Source organism: Patagioenas fasciata, chromosome 20 (genome assembly GCF_037038585.1).
Source record: "Patagioenas fasciata isolate bPatFas1 chromosome 20, bPatFas1.hap1, whole genome shotgun sequence".
Lineage (NCBI taxonomy): Eukaryota > Metazoa > Chordata > Aves > Columbiformes > Columbidae > Patagioenas > Patagioenas fasciata.
The window spans coordinates 124874-143571 of NC_092539.1; the positions used below are offsets into that span (position 1 = coordinate 124874).

At 48.4% G+C, this 18698-nt stretch overlaps 1 pseudogene; it reads right to left on the bottom strand.

Moving 5' to 3' along the window:
• LOC136115870 (dynein axonemal heavy chain 9-like) overlaps positions 1-18698 on the bottom strand; it is a 77643-nt pseudogene that overhangs the window by 10102 nt on the left and 48843 nt on the right.

Consider the following 18698-nt stretch of genomic DNA (forward strand, 5'->3'; position numbering starts at 1 on the left):
AAAAGAATAAAGCAGCCAAGTGACAAACTACACAAAAAGGGACAAATTAACTCTAAAAAATGAGCAGCAGGGATCCAGGCCAAGCAGTATAAATCATGCTTCTCAATGCAAATCTCACCACCACATCTTCATCCACACACAAGACAACTTGCTCCTCTGTGCAGGGGAAGAAAATCACTGACTCAGCCCACAGCTCATGACCAGGGACACGGTGCCAGGTCTGCCTGTACAAATAACACCTGCACACACTCGCCCATCCAGCTGGAGACAAACGGCTGCACATTCACAGAATCACAGGATCCCAGGCTGGTTGGGCTGAAGGGACCTCTGCAGATCCCCAGTCCAAGCCCTGCTCACGCAGGGTCACAGAGCAGATCACACAGGTGGGTCCAGGCGGGTTTCAATGTCTCAGAGAAGGAGACTCCACACCCGCTCTGGGCAGCCTGGGCCAGGCTCTGGCACCTCCCAGCAAACAAGTTTCTGCTCATGTTCAGATGGAGCCTCCTGTGTTTCAGTCTGTGCCCGCTGCCCCTCACCCTGGCGTTGGGCACCACTGAACAGACTCTGGTCCATCCTCTGACAGCCACCCTGACATATTGATCCCATTGATCAGATCCCTCTCAGCTTCTCTTCTCCAGCTCAACAGCCCCAGAGCTCTCAGTCTCTCCCCATAAGAAAGAATCTCTAGGTCCCTCAGCATCTTTGTCCCCCACCCAGGCAGCTGGACAGAGAGACAGACAGACAGACAGACAGACAGACAGCCAGACAGCTCAGCCCATTTAGCAGCTCAAGGACATTTTGCAGAGACCCCAACACAGGGAAAAAAGCAAAGGGGCACCTGGGAGGGAGGAGGGAGACTGCAGCCATCACACACTAGCAAGACCCAAAACCCTTCAGACCTGCCCCAGAAAGCTGCCGTGACTCCACGACACAGCCCCAGGTGACACAGCGTGGGCTGAGCCTGTGCTGTCACCTCTGCGAGTGGATCAGGCCCACAGGGCAACTTTAAACTCTGACACCTTCCTTAAAACATCTGCAGTGCCGGGAGCCCAGCAGAGCACAGACAGGGGCTGTGACGCTCATGGCCGTGAGCGTGTTCGCCCCAGGGCCACCTGGCCAGGAAAAACCCACATGGTGAAGGTTAAAACCTTGGTCTCACTGGTGCTGGTCCTGTAGAGGGAGTAAAGGGATTTCAGGACACTTGGGTCAGACCAAACTCCATAAAGGAAGTTATTTTGGTTTACAGTGACCCACAGCTGTTGTTCAACTCAAAACAAGCAAGGTTGTTTCATTCCTGATTAATAAATACATGTAGAAAATTATCCTCTCTCTTTAGGTCAACTGAAAGTGAAAATACCATTCCAAAATGAGTCACTTTTCAACAATTCCCTCTTTCTCTTCATCTGTGAAAAGACTACACAGCAGAACTGACCTTATCCTGGTCTCAAACTTCATCTTTCACTGATGTGCCAAAATCCTCATCAAAGATATTCTCATGGGCTTCCCCAGGTCAGAGCCTCCCAGGGTCAGCAGCCGTGTCCCCTGGGGCGGTGGGATGTGGCACCCGCTCCGTGGGAGCACACGGGGCTGCATCAGGATGCGGGGGACAGCCCAGGAACCAGCAGCACCTGCACATCCCCATTAGCACTGTCCTCACTGACAACTGGGATGCAATTCCCATCATTGCACTCTGAGGACAGCTTAGATCCCAGCCAAGCAACCCATTCTATTCAGCACGGGCTTAAATTCAAGCGTATTAAAGACACACCTCAAGTCAAGTACGAGCTGTGTGCTGTAGAGAACAGCAGCAGATTTAAGTGTGTGCTTTGCACAGCCCTGAACCAGAGTCGTGGTGTTCAGAATTCAATCCCTCATGTTGGGAAATGCCATTTTCCATAAAACCAGGAGTCTGCGGACCAGTGAGTTTCACAGTGGGATTTAAGAGTCAGTGGGTGCCAGTGCAGTGCCCACAGTGCACACCCAGCTCCAAACCCCGACGGACACCCCAGGAATTTGGTGACCTGCCAGGCAGAAGTCCCACATCTCAGCCATTGTCTTACCTTGCAGCATGGCAGAGGTGGTGTAGTAGTTAAACGGGACCTTCTTCACCACATAGGCGTCCGTATCCAGTGAGCAGAGCTTGTCCCCCACCAGCACAGACTTCCCCGTGCCGGCGTTGCCCACCAGCATCACGGGGCGCCGGCGCTCCAGGAGCCTGTCCATGAAGTACCGCACACGGACCGTCTCGGTGGTGGGCACCAGGCAAGCCTGAGAGGGGCAAAACGAGCAGGTAAGTGTACCCATCTGTGGCACCACCCCACTGCCATGTTCTGAGGAGACATCAAACTGGGAGAGCCAGGAATGAGTGCGGTGACCTGAGTTTCTAGATGGCGCTAGGAAGGGAACAATACACTGCTACCAACCATTCAAGTCAAACTATCTGTACAGACGAAACAATGACAGCGGGATGCTGAGAGCAACATCTGGATCTCCCCGCAAACACACATTTTGCTAAAATGGTAACAATTTTTACAAGTCATCTGCTCACTGTGGCACCTCTAAAAGGAAAGAAAGGCATAGCTGGCAAACGCAATTCACTACCTGCAGCAACTCTCATTTTTCGTCCAAATCATATAAACAACCCTATTTTCAGCCACGCAGAATGACGAGATGGTGTCTCAGGGACTTTGTCACTACGTTGTCCCACATCCTGCTTCTCTCTGCAGGCCAAACGCACCTCCATCCCGCACCCTGGGCACACCAGCCCTGGCTCATAGGTGTCTCTGAGCCTGCGCCTCATGTACATCACTCAGCTCTGGAAGATGGATGGAGGATGAGTCTTCACAGTCAAAGTACAGTAAAGAAAGATGGGTAATTGAGTTGTACTTCATAAAGAATGTGTCAAGGGTTTTGATTGTGGGGTGACAATACAACCATGGCAGATGTGTTGTTAGCCCCCTCTCCCCCACCTTCAGCCCCTCTCTCTCCCCCATTCCCACTCAGGACAGGTGATTGGGAGGGAAAGAAGGATAGATAGAAGAGAATTGGAAAAATTAAAGATGTTTTACTAATGCTACTAATAAGAATAGAGAAAATAATACAAAATATACAAAACCAATCTTGAAAGCCCCAGCAACTGCAGAGCTGGCACCTGAAGTCCTGGACTGGACTGTGCAGCCAACCGGAGCTGGATTCAGTCTGTCATGAGGCCTCAGTTCGCAGGGACGACCAGCAAGGTCCTCTCCTAATCTCGGCCATAAGCAAAATGGACGAGATCCTCGTGATCTCCCACTTTTATATGAAGTATTCACGTGAATGGGATGTTATACTCTGTTTGTCAGTTTCTTGGTCACCTGTTTCTCATTGCCCCTCTCGCGAGATGCGAATCTGTCCTTATCAATAACCTCACATTCCATTGCTATGTTTACCAAAACATGGATCTGGTTCTCCAGGAAAACGCAGCTGATATGAAGGTTTTACCTGACAGGCAAATTCACTAAAAGAGAAACTTGTTTTTAACAAAACCAGGACGGAATGCCATTCTTATTATGAAGTGCTTGACCTCGAATGAGACTTCAATTGAAATGCCTGCATACAGTCACTAAAATGCATGTGCTCTTCCCAGACAAAACACGTGCAAGGTTCACATACCTGTAAGGGCATTTCTGGATCAAATTCAAACTGAGGAATAAGTTTAGACCAAGGTTCAAACTTCTTCGTTTCTGGATCAATGTAGAAGTCAAAGACTGTGCCCTGAGAGGGAAACTTGATAGTCTTGAATTCTGCCACCCACCACTTGCTGAACTCCACTCTGTAGTCCACAAGCTATAAGACAAAAAGTGGAGAAAATACACTAATCTGGATCAATTAATTAGTAATGGAGAATGTTATCTATCCCAGTCCACCAGAGCGGGATTAGTCCTTAAAATATATTCCACAGCATAAAGTTCTTATCATTTTTCCTGCTATTAAGCCTAATTTTTCATTTTCTTCATTTCTGCTCATCAGTCCTATTTATTCATCTAAATAATTCATCCTCTGTGTTGATCACTCTTGGTATGTCTGAGACTAGATAGATGGATCAATTTGAAAAAGAGAAATACGTGCCTATGACTAAACAGACCACTTGATTGATTCTTGGTGCCTACTTCTTCCAACAGACAAGGACACAACATCCGTCTACATCTGTGCTCATGGTCAGTCACAGCATGCATACCAAAGCCTTTCCTCATCAATCACACCACTCTATTCAGAGTGAGTTGTTGTCTTCTGGCTTCTTTTCAAGCCACAACGTTTCAGACAAGCAGGACTGCAGACACCAGCGCACCAAAGCAGCAGCGAGGGTCTGCCCCTTTGACCCCGCCGTGATTCTGCGCTGCCACATTCCCCTCAAAGCACCCGTTTCCTTGCTTTTCCCCATTGTATCTTTCTACACATGGAGATTTTGGAGCATCTGAATTTTTTCAACTGGGGTGACAGTTTTGCTTTAGATGCTGGGTCAGGACTCACAAAATGTGCTTAGTCCCCTCCTCTGCCCTAGGTCTCCTGTATGACATTGGGCCAGCCATTCTGCCCAAACACCTTCCCATGTGGACAATGGGAACTGGAGAGAGGTGGAGGGGAGGAGGAGAGGAAAATTGCTGTGAGAAAGATGTTTGTGAAATACCGGACGCATCATTTAGCCCGTTTTAACAGCACAGTTTGTTCCTGGGGTGTCTGCGGGTCTCTCCTCCCCATAGCCATACAATGTGGGGTCACCAACACATTGTCCATAGGCTGCTCGGCCTCCATAAGGAAACCTGGGTTTGTTGCTGAACTGAACCAAGTGTCCTCCATAAAGCCTCCTGAGCCACAGTCCCTCAAAAGACCAGTGGATTTGAAAAACACATTAATAGTATCCATGATTTTGCAGACTCGTGCTATTCAGAGAGGCAGAATCCCTGTAATTCTCCATTCTCCTGTTGTTCTAACTCCTCGGCAGCGGCAGCAGAGTCGCCCGCAGTGGAGCGGGACGTGCGTGCTGCTAAAAGCTTTCCCACAAGGGTGCCCTTACCCCGCACAGCCAAACCGCCTGCAAGCGCGCTGTGCCGCGCTGCCCGCCCTCCCTGACCCCGCGGTTAAACGGAGCCACTCCAGCCCCAGCTCTATTGCCAGAACGGTGTGGAATTCAAACCACTTCCTTAATAAAAACCCCATATGGATTACCGCTAATTTCAGAGCCAGGAAATGGCAAATCTATCATCTGTTTTTATACAGGGGCCCCGCTACCCACCAACAAGCACCGAGTAGTGGGAAGCCTCCCAGACTGTTTCTCCTGACATTTCGGCCGCGAAAGGTCAGCGCGAAGGGCACCTTCGGTGGAAAGCAATAAACAGATTTTATATTGGATCATTTTTCATCAGGCTCCCCATTGCTCGGACTGCTGTATCCTCGCACTCTCAGCTCTGACATTTACAGAGCACCGCGGGCAGTAACGCACAGCCAGGCTCCCGGCGGAGCCTCCCGGAGGGTCGCTGTGCCTGCAGCTGCTCCTGCAGCCCACCCAGAGCCACTACCGCAGGCAGGAGCCCGGCCTGATGCACCCGAGACTGACTGTGCGGCATGGGGAACACAGCGGCCAGCTGCCACAGCACCGCACACCAGCATACTTGCGCTTGTACTGCTGAAGCAAAGACAAGTAGTGCTTCCCAGGCTTTATTGTGTTTTGTTTTGTTTCTTTAAGTCATCCTAGACTGGCAACACTAAGGCTGAGTATTTCCCAGCTGGCACATGGGAAATGGAGGCTCCACAAGGACCAAGGAAGCTGGTCTCGCACAGGTCATTCAATGGTCACAAGGTGTGATGGCACCAAGTGAGCACCCAGCTGAGCTTGAGCTGTGTTGTTCAGCACTTCCTGAAGCATCTGATCCTTGGCATGGAGCAAATCTGAAGAGACCAGCAGACACTCTAGGTCTGGCGTTAAGGTACATGAAAACACACAAAGAGACCCCTGGGAGCACTTGAGCAGCCATCAAGAACGGCAGTGCCTCCACCCGAGCTGGGGAGGGGTGTCTGGTGTTACATTCGTGGAGAGACCTCCCGCATAGTCCAGACAACACAGAGTTTGACACAAGCCCAGCGGAGATCAGACGTGGATCTCCAAGCCCTTGACAGCAGTGCAGTGTGGGCAGACCCAGACATCAGGACTACACACTTTAGATCTGAGGATAAGGCGTCCTCTGACTAGGGGATGCAACCACCCAAGAGTAGGTGTGCCCCTGTGGCCACGAAAGTCAATGGCACCTGGGGTGCGTTAGGAGAAGTATGACCAGCAGGTCAAGGGAGGTTGTTCCTCCGGCTCTGCTCTGCCCTGGTGACAAAACACCGGCTGGTTTGTGTTATGTAGCACGTCTACCTGTGCAGTCAGAAGGCTGAAAGACTGCTCCACTGATACATCCATCTGATAAATCAGTCTTAATTTGATCACATTATGCACATCCACAGGCTTCTATAAGTTAACCTTATGTTTCTCCCCAGTGAAATGCATCTGCATAAGCAAACATCCCTCCACCTCTACCACTGACCCCTCAGCTGTTCTCCGGTGGTGTTACACCCTGGATAACGAGGCCTTTCGTAAAAGGAATTGTTGTGTTTCTAGTTTATTATCACCTATATGAGAGCCCCAGGAAAACAGCATTACTGGCATAGCACTATGTTTCAGAAAGTATGAAGAAATCAAAACAACACAAAACCACACAAACAAACTGTGTGAAAGATGCTGAAGAGGCATCTTCCGTCTTACCTGATCTCGAAACATTGATCCACCAAAGGCCCAGACGGCAGCAAAGACAAAGTAAAGTTCATAAAGCTCCTTGGGACAGTCAGGAGGTGTGTTCTCCTCTGCCAGGAGACATTCAAGGAGGTAGCACAACATCTGAACCATACTCTGTTCAGGAATGGGAATAATCTTCTTAAATCTAAGGGATGGAAATTAGAAAGCAATACGTCCATCACAACCCAGGAAGACTAGAAATGCTCTTTCAGAATACTGGCATTCTGCTTGTCAGCGGTACGCGTCCTATTCCCAGGTACAATAAAGAGAACACCCATTCTCACACTCAGACCCGCTGGCACCGGCACATATACAAGTAATAACAATAATCAGAAGTTTCAAGCATTTTAAAACTTTGATCTTCTTGAAAGAAGCAGAATGGAAGACTTGCTAAAGGCAATGATTTCCTGCGAGCACGATGAGTTCAAAAGCGGTCAAATAGAGGAGTAATAAAATAAACCCTTTCATCTTGCCATTTTACATTCATTTAAGCTACACTTACAGAATTCCAAACTAATATTGTAGCTGCACTGAAGTCCTCCATAAAGTAACTATAGCTATTTGAAAGGTTGGTTCTACGATTTCTGAATTAAGCAAGCTACCAAAACACTCAGCTCAGGGTTGCCTGCAGCTAATCCCGTGGATTTCACGCTCTGAGACAATGTTCAGCAAACAGAATGGGAAACGTCCGATTGACTTTGCTACCAACAGTCAAAACCAACTTGGTCCCACAGAGAGAAGTTCCCTAGCACAATGTTTAAGTCCTGATTCCAGACCCTTCTGACACATCCCCCTTTTGGCTGACATCTCCCATGCTCACTGATTTTTCTTTTGTTTTTAAAGGAAAGTGCAACTATAGGAAGCAAGTAGAGGATGGGAGATGCTCCCTTAAGTTTTCTGGGACTCTACTTTGGCCAGTCCTCACCACAGTATGAGAAAGAGAATGGTTTCACATGATGATAAGCAAGAACCACATGACTTCCCTGTGGACACTGCTTTAAAGCCAAATCAAGCCAAGAAGCACTAGGACCCTTCCAAATACCCAAGTTCTTAATGAAAAATAACTTGTGGAGTGGGCTCAGGTCTAGCCTGACACATCAGGAGGCTGAAAAGCTTTCTCTTTGGGATCTGCCGGAATTATTTTCCAAGAGATAGAGAGTTGATACAGGAAATACAATAAAAATCAAATCAAAATCAGATGAAAACCAGATCTGACCAACACGATACAGGCAGGAGCGTCACTTTGCCCACCTCGCCCTGCTGGTTCTCTGAGCTTAAGCCAATGATGCTCAGGGCTTCCAGGGGCAAGGAGGATCATGTGCAGCACAACCCAGCGCAGCACAGCTGGGCTGGACAGTGGCAGGTGTCCCCATGCCCTCACCACGGGTGACACAATCACTCATCAGATGGTACCTTGTTCTGAGGGTGTCCAGGCAAATGGGCAGGTACTTATCAAACAAAATGGTCAGGTTGGCTCTTTCGGACTGGATCTCTCGCCTGTCGATCCAGCTGCTCACTGGAGGATTCCAGCCCAGATCCGACGGGTTGATGTACAGGATCCCTTTAGGCCCAGGGTAAGAGAGAAGATATAGTAAAGACATAGCAGAAACTGTTCCTTTCTTCCAGCAGAGTTTACCAGGTACTTTCACACAACTAAAACCCTATCAAATATGACGGGATGTCCCATTACCTGCCCCCTTTTCCTGCCCCACTGCAGAGTAGAAACATGAACAGTGAAGAAACTTCACCCTTGAAACCACGGCGCTTTTCATGACCTTGCCCTAAATTCAGAACATTGTCTTGTCTGAGCAGTTTCATTGCTCTGGGCCCCATTTCCCCATGTGTAAAACTAGGGGACACCTCCATTCCCTTCTCCCATACTTCATGCACTTCTTCAGAAGATCAAGAACTCTTTGGGACAGATACTGTCCTTCTCCTCATAAAGGCCATCCAAAGGGCTTTGCACAACAGGAGCACTCAGCAACGCTGAAGCCATGATCACCCACCAACAGTCAGAGTGCTCTGGGTAAATCTCCAGGATGATGACAGCTCCACATGTGCATTTGGGGTCAGGATCCTCAGTTTGTCTGTCAGAAACCTGCCCTGTCCACCCACGGCCGCTGTGATCTCAGGTTGGGTACTTGCAACAGGAGTCAAGTTGGCCAACAGAAGACTGGTTAATGGCACTAGATCCTCCTGGGTTCACGGCAAATCCCAGTGCGGAGCTCAGGCCAGGACTCACCCGCTCGGGACACGGTTGCTGGGGTGGCTGTGCGCAGGTGGCTGATCTCAAACACCAACCGCATCGTTGGGTTCAGAGGGATTCTCTCATTGCTCGCCAGGGTCAGCACCTGCATTGGGCAGACAGACAGACAGAATGACATCTTCCCCAGGAACAGGAACGAAAAGCATTCAGCACTTTGCACTAAAAAGCTTGGTTGCTGCCAGCACAGTTCCTTGAGGGAATGCAGCTGATTTCCAGCAGGTAGTAGAACTGTCTTCCATGACTCAAAGGAACAGCACTCCCTTCGAGCGGCGGAAAAAGGTGTGGAATTATGACCCCACCCTATTTTTGAAGGGCCTGGAGTTACAATCAGGACATCTGTGATTATCCATGAGCCCAGTTCCAGGAAGGGAAATTACAATGAAACCATGATTTGAGCTATTTCCCCTCATGCACCATTTTCTATATGTGATATTGTTTGGTGTATCTGAAGAAACACAACCGCATTATTCTAGGAGGTGTTATTTCAGCATCTGCATTTTTAGGCTGAACCATGCCATGCAGTCAAAGAATATCTCCTTCTTTAACTTATATTCATTACCTTATTATCATCCATCACAGTATTAAGAGACTCAATCCACATTGGATCAATATCTCCATCTAGTACCATCCACTTGGGACCGTCATGCGTGATGTTGGCCAGCTCTCGCATGACTGATGAAAACAGGCCTGGGAGGGTGACAGGAAGATGGTGATGAACACTGAACTTGACACCTGCTCTAACGGTTTTCTCCAGCAACACAGTAAAAATTACTCTAATTAATGCTTTCCTCTCAAACATGCAAAACTCTATGTGCCTATACGTAAATATTACTATATCACAATACGGTTCTAGTTTGCTTTAAAGTGAAAAAAGGGTTATCAGTTATCACTACTGAAAATGATTGCAGACCTACGCACGAGCTTCATTCCCACCGAGAATCATAAGGGATAAGAAAAATGTAGAGTAGCTACTCAAAGGCAAAAGGCGGCATGAGTTATACAATGCAGAGAAAACCACCTGAATATGCCTAGGAAATCCTTATAAATATTTTTTTGTGGCTCAAAGTATATCAGGGCAATCAAGATGCATTAAACGCTGGGTCATGGCTTTAGTGAGACTGAGGGGAGAACAAGCACAGAATGACATTGAATGACAGAACAAAATGTTGGTAAAATCAAGGAGAGAGAGGATACAGAGTCTCAAGGGGAGTAAATAATGAATGTTAAGAAGACCACGAAGGCTGGGAATAGAGCAGCAGCACTGCAGAGCAAATGAAAACTCCACAAAACTATTGCTCTCCTCTACATGTGAAAATACCTCGGGAGATGCTGGTCTTCATGAAAAAACATCAGGCAAACATTAAAAAAAAGCCTCTCTTCCAGTGAATTGTGACAAGAACTCTTTTTTTTTTTCTTTTTTTCTCCAGGACAAGCTATTTCTTTGTGATCCAGATCAGGAACAGCTAGTGGCACCATCTGACTGAAGACAAAGCTTGTGCTCAGCAAATGCAGAACGGCTCACCTGGAACAGGTGTGTGATCCCGAGACTGGGTCAACAAAAATAACGCTTCAGCGCCTCTGCCTCCAGCCAGTTCCTTACGTGTTGGACACACGCCTTGGGAACCACTCCGACATTATTAGCATCAGAAACAGTTGCTGTCTCAGGGCATCAGGGCTTCCCTCGGATACACCGCGGCAGCGGGGAGAGGAAAGCGCCTCTGTCCTGACCTTGTGCATCCACAGCACACGGCTCTCTTGGGGTTTAAAAGAAGAGTTTTGTTCTGCAAAGAACACTTTTGGGATTCCCATATGGGACCTTTTACCACCTAACATGTAGGACCTTTTCAACTTCTGATAATGTGACAGGATAAAACTGGGGAGCGGAAAAGCAGGGGCTGATCTGTAAGGGAACAGGTCACCTCTTGCTAGGCTGTGGTGAAGATTGCCTTGCTGGTCTTTGACAACATGAAACAACATTTTCAGGAATGGTTACTGCAGAAAACATCTGCCTTGAAAGCTCAGGGAGGAGTGCCACTATTTCATTTAAACCATCGCAGGCCAGAAACCACTGGACAGTCACCTGTAAAATGTCCCTCCTGCTGTTCGGTGTCACCGCTGCCCTCGATCTGCAGCCACTGCTGCAGCCAGTCTGCACAGTTCAGGCTGTACCCTGCACGTCCCTCTGCCACTTTGATTTAGGCTCCCTAATTACAATTAGAAAGAAATTAACCTGGCATTGGAGCAAAGCAGGGGGTCGGGAAGGGTCCATGGCGGGGCCAGGGGAGGTGGGTGGCAGCTCATCTGCTGCTGTGGATGATTCATGGTAATGTCTTCCCTCACCTCCCCCACACCTCCCAAACCCGCCGCACACGTAAATCGAAGCTGCCTTTATGTATCAGTCACAACCCAACATTTCCACTCCAGATTTTCTGTAATCTTCCAGCAAGTTTGAAATGTTCCTCAGGAGTAAGCAGGATCAACAGCTTGGCAAACGCTGGTGTGCTACAGAGATCGGGCAGCCATACTGAGTGGAAAAACTGACGTTAAGGCTGCTGTGCGTGCTATCAGCAATGAAAAGCTGGGGACGGGACATTTTTTGGGGTCCCAGTGCACACCACAGTGCAGGAGGGACATCTCTTCCATCACTGGTCCAGCCAACTCCCAAAAACTGCCTGCCCCACTTAGGAACTGGTAAGTGTTGGTATTAATGGGCATTAAAATTATTCTTAGGGCAATAGGATCAAGTAGGCTTATGCTATATTTCCCATTTGAAGATCAAAGAGCTAAAACATCCTGTGTATCCTTTCAACAACAAACTGTCATGTGGCTGTAGGCAGCAGACAAGCACCTGGGCTCTCAGACCTGCACATGAAGAACCAGTCACCCTGCTGCTGCTCGGGAAATTCATTAAAAATACCCGTCTTTATCTACATATTTCAGACATGAAATGACATTTACCGTCTTTCCATTCTCTTGTTGCTGGGTTAATGATGCCAAAGAGCTCATCATTGGTGACTGCCTTGGGGTTGAGGTCTGTCCAGACAGGACGTCGCTTCATTATCTGGTAAGTCCTGTTCAGGGATCTCATCACCTGAGACTTGCCCGTGCCCGCGTTACCCACCACGAAGACAGAGTGCCGGACCGTCAGCAACTCCTCCAGCTGCACCACCTGAGAAAAACACTCCCAAATTTTAGACAAAGATGCCAAACTGAAGTTCAGGTCTATAAAATAGGTCCCACTGGGCCACCTCTTTAGAAAGACGTGACCCTGAGACACAAGCAGATTTGACAATTGAGTTTGGTCCAGCCACTCTAATCACAATGGGTGAAATCCTCAGCCTGCAGATAAACTTTCAGCGCTGTTTATACTTGACAACCACCACCTGATGAGGCCCTGCTCTCCAGGGGCTACACTTTCATGAGCCTACAAAAGTTGGCCCCTTTGGAAGCCCAGAGACTGATCCAGTGCTGACTTCAGGAGCAGGTGCAACTGCCTCAGACCCAGCACAGCTGACTGCCCTCCAGCGAGATCTGCCTGCAAGGACAATGCTGTGCAGAGCTCTCTTTGTAGAAGCAAAGCTGTTTGAGAAAACCCAAATGATTTGATGGCGACGTGGGTGTAGCAGAAGATCTCTTGGTCTTACTTTGAGCACAAAGTTGTCCTCAGCCTGCAGCCGGAGGTCCAGCACAGCCTGCCTCACAAACGACTCAAAATTCAGGTCACGCTTCCGAGGCACATCCAGTGCAGGGAATAGATCCCCAATCAGCCCCATAAACACCGGCACATCATCCGTCACAATCTTGGGGATGTTGAAGTCACGAAGAGAGCGCATCAGAACCTGGTCTTCGGGTCGCTCTGGGTCATCTCGCTTGAGGGAGCCAGCAACAACTAGCACTGACTTAATGGCACGCAAGCCCCAGTCGTAGTGATCCTACACCAGAGGAAGAAAAAAAAAGAGGCATGAGTTTATGCTTAGACAGTACCATGTAGGGTGAAGAACCACCATTCCCAAACTGCCAGACTAGTAAGCAATGAAAATACATCTAAATCTGTTATTTGCATTGTGGCCAGAGACCTTCTCCAGCCTGAGTGACCTGGTTTCCATCTCAGTAGGTGAGATTCCCGTCAGGGACAGTATTAAAGAGTCAAATAATTCAGCTGTTCAGACCATCACATGGGCTCACAGTTGGCAGTAAGACAGCAGCAGGATTTGCACTCCAGAGACCAAAGCAATTTGTTTCACCTAAATCATAAAGCACCTATAGCAAGGCCAGCCAGCCCCCTGCATCTGCAGGAGCCACCAAGGTGAAAGGCTTGTTAGTCCATTATGAGGCCCCAAAGACCCAAGTTTCTCCACCCTGCCCATCACAAGATGACAAGCCTGTTTGGTCTCAGAGGAGGTCCAGGAATAAGGGGTCAGTAAAGACATTGCTGAAAAAGTACCACAAAACGGCATGAGAAGAACTCTCAAGCCAACAAACAACTGTTCGTATTTCTGTCCTGTTAACACCCTCCAGAGCACAGCTCGACAGCTGACTGCTCTGTGTGGGAGGCCATGGCTTCCACCAGGCCCCTCAAGGCACAGCACCAAGTTTCTGCGACAGAGCATATCCCACCCAGCCTCATGCTGGCACAGCCAAGATCAGGTTTGCATCATCAGGAATCCTGATTCAGGTCTCCTCTGGACCCAGCTTCGATCTACACAAATAATGACAAGGAAAAATCTGATTTGCTTTGCACTGACAGTAACTCTAACAAGACCTGGAACCAGCCTAAGGCTGAACTCAGAGAGGGACACCATAAACCCTTTGCAGGCAGGAGAATCAATAGGAAGAGACTGGAAAGCAAAAGGTCACTGAATACTACCCCAAACATGGTGTCATTTAAACTCACTGAAAGGTCTCCCATTAATGCAGCTGGTCAAACGCTTTTGTCCCTGCAGATGCTCCAGTAAAGCAGTCTGGAAATTTTATTGCTCCGATGATCACCAACCCTCTCCTCCCCCAGCAGCCAGTGCAAATGCAGCCATTAAATAAAAGCTGTGAAACGTTAGCCATGGAGCTGAGCAGCACAGTGCCATGTTTCTGCTGATTTTGGAGATTCATCATACCACTCAGCCACAGAATCAGGCTCACCTGCTTGGACAGGAGCTCTTTGCAGAGTTGGTAGAGAGTAATGAACTTCCTGGCTAACACCCGGGCCTCGATGAATCCCTCAGCCACCAACATAATTTCACAGATCAGCTCAAAGTCTGGCACAACCATCGCACACGGCCTAAAATGACAGGTGAGGAGGCATCGCAGAACAAGTATTTCTTGACTACAGGTCTTACAGGCAGCGCATTTGCAGCTTCATCTTCTAGGCCTTCTTTTATGAGCCAGGTCACCCTCTGCCTTCCCCACGACAAGGGACAGAGCTCCTTTGCCCTGCCTGTGCGTGCCCAGACCCAGGCCTGTTGTGCAAGGCTTAAACTACCTGCGAATGCCCTGTGCAAGTGAATTCCCCAAGGACATGAGGTCGAGCCTGGATGTTCCAAAAGACAGTTTCTGCCAGGTCACAAACCCTGACCTGGGCTCACCTGGAGAGAGCTTTGAAATTCTCAGGTAGCTCTGTTCGCCCTGCGTAACCAGGGTTCATGGTGATGAAAATGCCTACTGATGGTACTAAGTTGATGTCTTCTCCAAGAAAATGGAAGGATTTCTTCTTCTCCCGTATTGCATCCTGCACGCTCTTCACCTAGAAATCAAGACAGTACTATAGTATCAGCGTTCACTGATGAAAAACACATCAGACAACGGTGCTTCCTTCGTTACTCTTGGCCTCGTGACAAATGGGGCTAATCACTGTTTTATTTTTTACCGGCAGCATAAAGCTTTATACACTGTTTGGAGTACATCAGCATGGCAATATCAATTTCCCATCTCAGTCAAACTCTGGCAAAGCAGAAAAAAGAGCTGAAGAGAGTGGAAAGTCAAAATGCAAAGGAGTTGCAAGACTTCACACCTTTGCTCCATGAGACAATGATGAACGTGGGTCAGGAAGAGCAATTCAGGAGCGGGAAATGTCCCCAGCACTGCCTGCATTCACCTTGGCTTTTGACATCACCTGTGGGACACTGCTCAGCACATCTCACAGCAAAAACACCACCAAAGGCTCCACCATCTCTGAACCAGCCAGCCCAGCAGAGGTCTGATGTGTGAGAGAGACACAGGGCAGTACAGGTATCCACAACACAGCCAACACCCAAACGCACTCCCCAAAGTCTATCACAATATGGGCCCATTATTCCCTTTACCCATCTCACCTCTCCCCACACAGCGTTGCTCTTCAGGACATCCCAAAACCCTCCTGTGCCTGCTCCGTTCCCTGACCAGGCCCAGAGAAGGGGTAGCACCTCCCAATAAGCTTGGCCTCAGCTCAGTTGTAAACTGACCACTTGATATCACTTTTAAAGATTTTGGGACATCAGACGTTTGATTTAAAACCAAAACCAGAAGGCAGAAGCTGTAAAACCTCTCCTAACACCTTCACTCACTAATATTATATTGTTTTTTATATTTGCCTGATTGCAGCTTTGTTCTGCTCATTCCTCTCCTTCCGAAGAGTTCACCTCTCTGCAAACAGCACCTCAGCGAGGGGCAAATCTCTCTCTATTCACCGCTCTAACCTCACTACTGTTTGCCATCTCAAAGTAAAGCAATTAATCGAATTTTTCCCTGTAAGGAACCATATCGACATCAGCTGCATGAGTAAGACAGCCAATTAAACATCGCCATGGTAACACTCCTAATAGCAGTCAGGAGACACCATGATGGAATGACGGCCGTGCCGCTTTCTTCAGCTGCCACGCTCCAGCCAGGAGCGAGGGAACCATCAGCAGTTGAGTCATTCCTGGGCTTCTTTTGTTCAGCTTCCCTTTTTATTTCAAGATCCTCAAAGACTTTTTTTCAATGACAACTTTAAACTAGGACCTGACGGAAGAGAAATTGAGAGGGAATGATACATAAACTCTTGTACCTGCCTGGGGCTTCTCTGGGATGCCACATAAGGTACCAATTATGAGTGAAACAGATGAGAAGAATGAGGAGTTCATGGAGGGGTTAAGAACAATGTCTTTGACCGAAACATTTACAGAAGTGTAGAAACTTCTGAGCTTTATATCTTTCTATAACACTGAGCCCAAAAGGGAGTCCAGGAACAATTCAGCACCTCAATCAGATATTAGGATCCTAAAACACGCACTCAGCTGACAGTTGGATCCTGAAGAACTTGGGCACTTTGGCACCTCAGTTTTCTGCACTGAAGCCCCCCAAGGCTTCCCCTGTATAAAATAATGCCAGGTTTCCTCATGGGCTGGTAAGAGGAGGGGAAGGAGGACGCGAAGTGACAGATTATATATATAAGCACGAGAGCACAGGACTTTCTGGCACGATGGGGAGGCCAGTCTCCCTTCCAGCCCTTCTCCAGGGATGCTGCTGCGCTTCACACGAGACTCACCAACACAATGCACTGAGCAGCTGAACTACAGAGGAGATGAGAAACCATTCGCCAGGGGAAACACCCATGCCCAGCTGGGCACCGCTCCAATAGCTCTGTCCCAGGTTTAATCCCACGGTGTCAGGGTACCCTGGGCAAGCGCGTCAGCAAGGGCCGCAGATCTGCCCCAGATTCCAGCTCCCGAGTGTCACCAGCTGACACTGGCTTTTGGGAGCACCACGGGGCTGCACACATTCCTCCAAGGAATGGTGCCAGTTGGCCAGGAATACCTTCCAAAGCCACTTGGCAGAGCTGTCGTTACAGACACCAGAACTAAATCCACAGCCATATAGTTTTGGAGACAGGTTAAGAAAATTAATCCTGAATGTATTCCCATTTCCTGAGTATGACACACAACCTGTGCCTGACCAGGGGTGATAAGGAACCCCCAGAAGTCCAGCGGATCTGCCCCAAACACCCCTCTTCCCCTCTGTGAAAATTATTCCCTACATTGCAGACCGAGCAGCCGCAAGTCAAGGCAGCTTCTCTGTCTTGAAACGATGTGCTGCAATTATCTCACAGCAGATTAATGACACGAGTGCTTTCCTGAGGAGGAACAGGTACAGAGCCATGGTGCGTAGTGGTCTGGGAAAAGATGCTACAAAGAATTGTCTTGGCACAAATGCTGTAACTGGGGCAAGAAAAGTGACAAATATCTTTGCAGCACGTAACTGCGACATCTTGGCAGTGCTGTGATATTCATGTGATTAATCTTGAGATCTAATCCCACACCTGCCTATACACAGAACTGAAACCGGCAATATGCAATTGCCATTTTTACCCTTGCTCCAAAGACTGCAGAATGGCTCTGCTCTGTTTGTATTTATTTATGAGTGTTTCTCCACTCACCTGTACAGCAACCACAGAAAGGACCTCAACTGAGATCCTGTTAAATTCATCAAAACAGCCCCAGGCTCCCGTCTGGGAAAGGCCTTTGTAAATATTCCCACAAGACTGGAAAAACAAAACAAAAACAAAGATCACAAGAGTGAAATCATAAATGGAATCAACTCCAGCAAAAAATTGATTTTATTTCCCAGCCTGTTTATTTATAGCAATTTACAGTCTATTGTGGGTATTTAGAAAAGTGCATGGAAACAGCAGGCACAACTCAATTATAATATTTATAGCTCTGCGCAGCTTGCCACTTTATCTGCTAATTGCACTTTCTTGATATATCTGTGCACCAGTTTCATTTAAAGGTCACTTGTGCTGAATTACTGATGGTCCCGTTTCCTGGGAGAGCCCATAAGCTAAATGAAATATGATCCGAGGCTACCAAAATCACTGTACCGTGCCAGACTGGCAGAGAGCAAGACTCAGCCTAATGATTCAGTGCTCTGTAGCGGCTGAAGGTTCACTATGTTTTGGGTTTATTCTGGGAGAGGATCCTGAGAAAACCAGGACAGGTCCCTCCCCGTGCCAGGGGCTGCCAGGTCGCGAGCACGCCGAGAAGAAACGACCAGGGTCCAACTATCAGCACAGCCTTGGTCTCAACCGAACAGACCAACATTTTTGAAGAATTACACATGAAATCTAACTCCAGAAAGGAAGGGAAATGCATAATGAGGCAGAGAAGATAGTTCGGGTCTCTGCCTCCTGAAGAACCTTGTGCAAATCTTAGAGAAGGAACGGGAGGAGAAGGAAAAGGCATTCAGCTTAAAGGAGTGTAGCAGGGATTTGGAGAGAGGTGATCACAGAATCCCAGCCTGGTGGGGCTGAAGGGACCTCTGCAGATCCCCCAGTCCAAGCCCTGCTCACGCAGGGTCACAGAGCAGATCACACAGGTGGGTCCAGGCGGGTTTCAATGTCTCAGAGAAGGAGACTCCACACCCGCTCTGGGCAGCCTGGGCCAGGCTCTGGCACCTCCCAGCAAACAAGTTTCTGCTCATGTTCAGATGGAGCCTCCTGTGTTTCAGTCTGTGCCCGCTGCCCCTCACCCTGGCGTTGGGCACCACTGAACAGACTCTGGTCCATCCTCTGACAGCCACCCTGAGATATTGATCCCATTGATCAGATCCCTCTCAGCTTCTCTTCTCCAGCTCAACAGCTCCAGCTCTCTCAGTCTCTCCTCACAAGAAAGA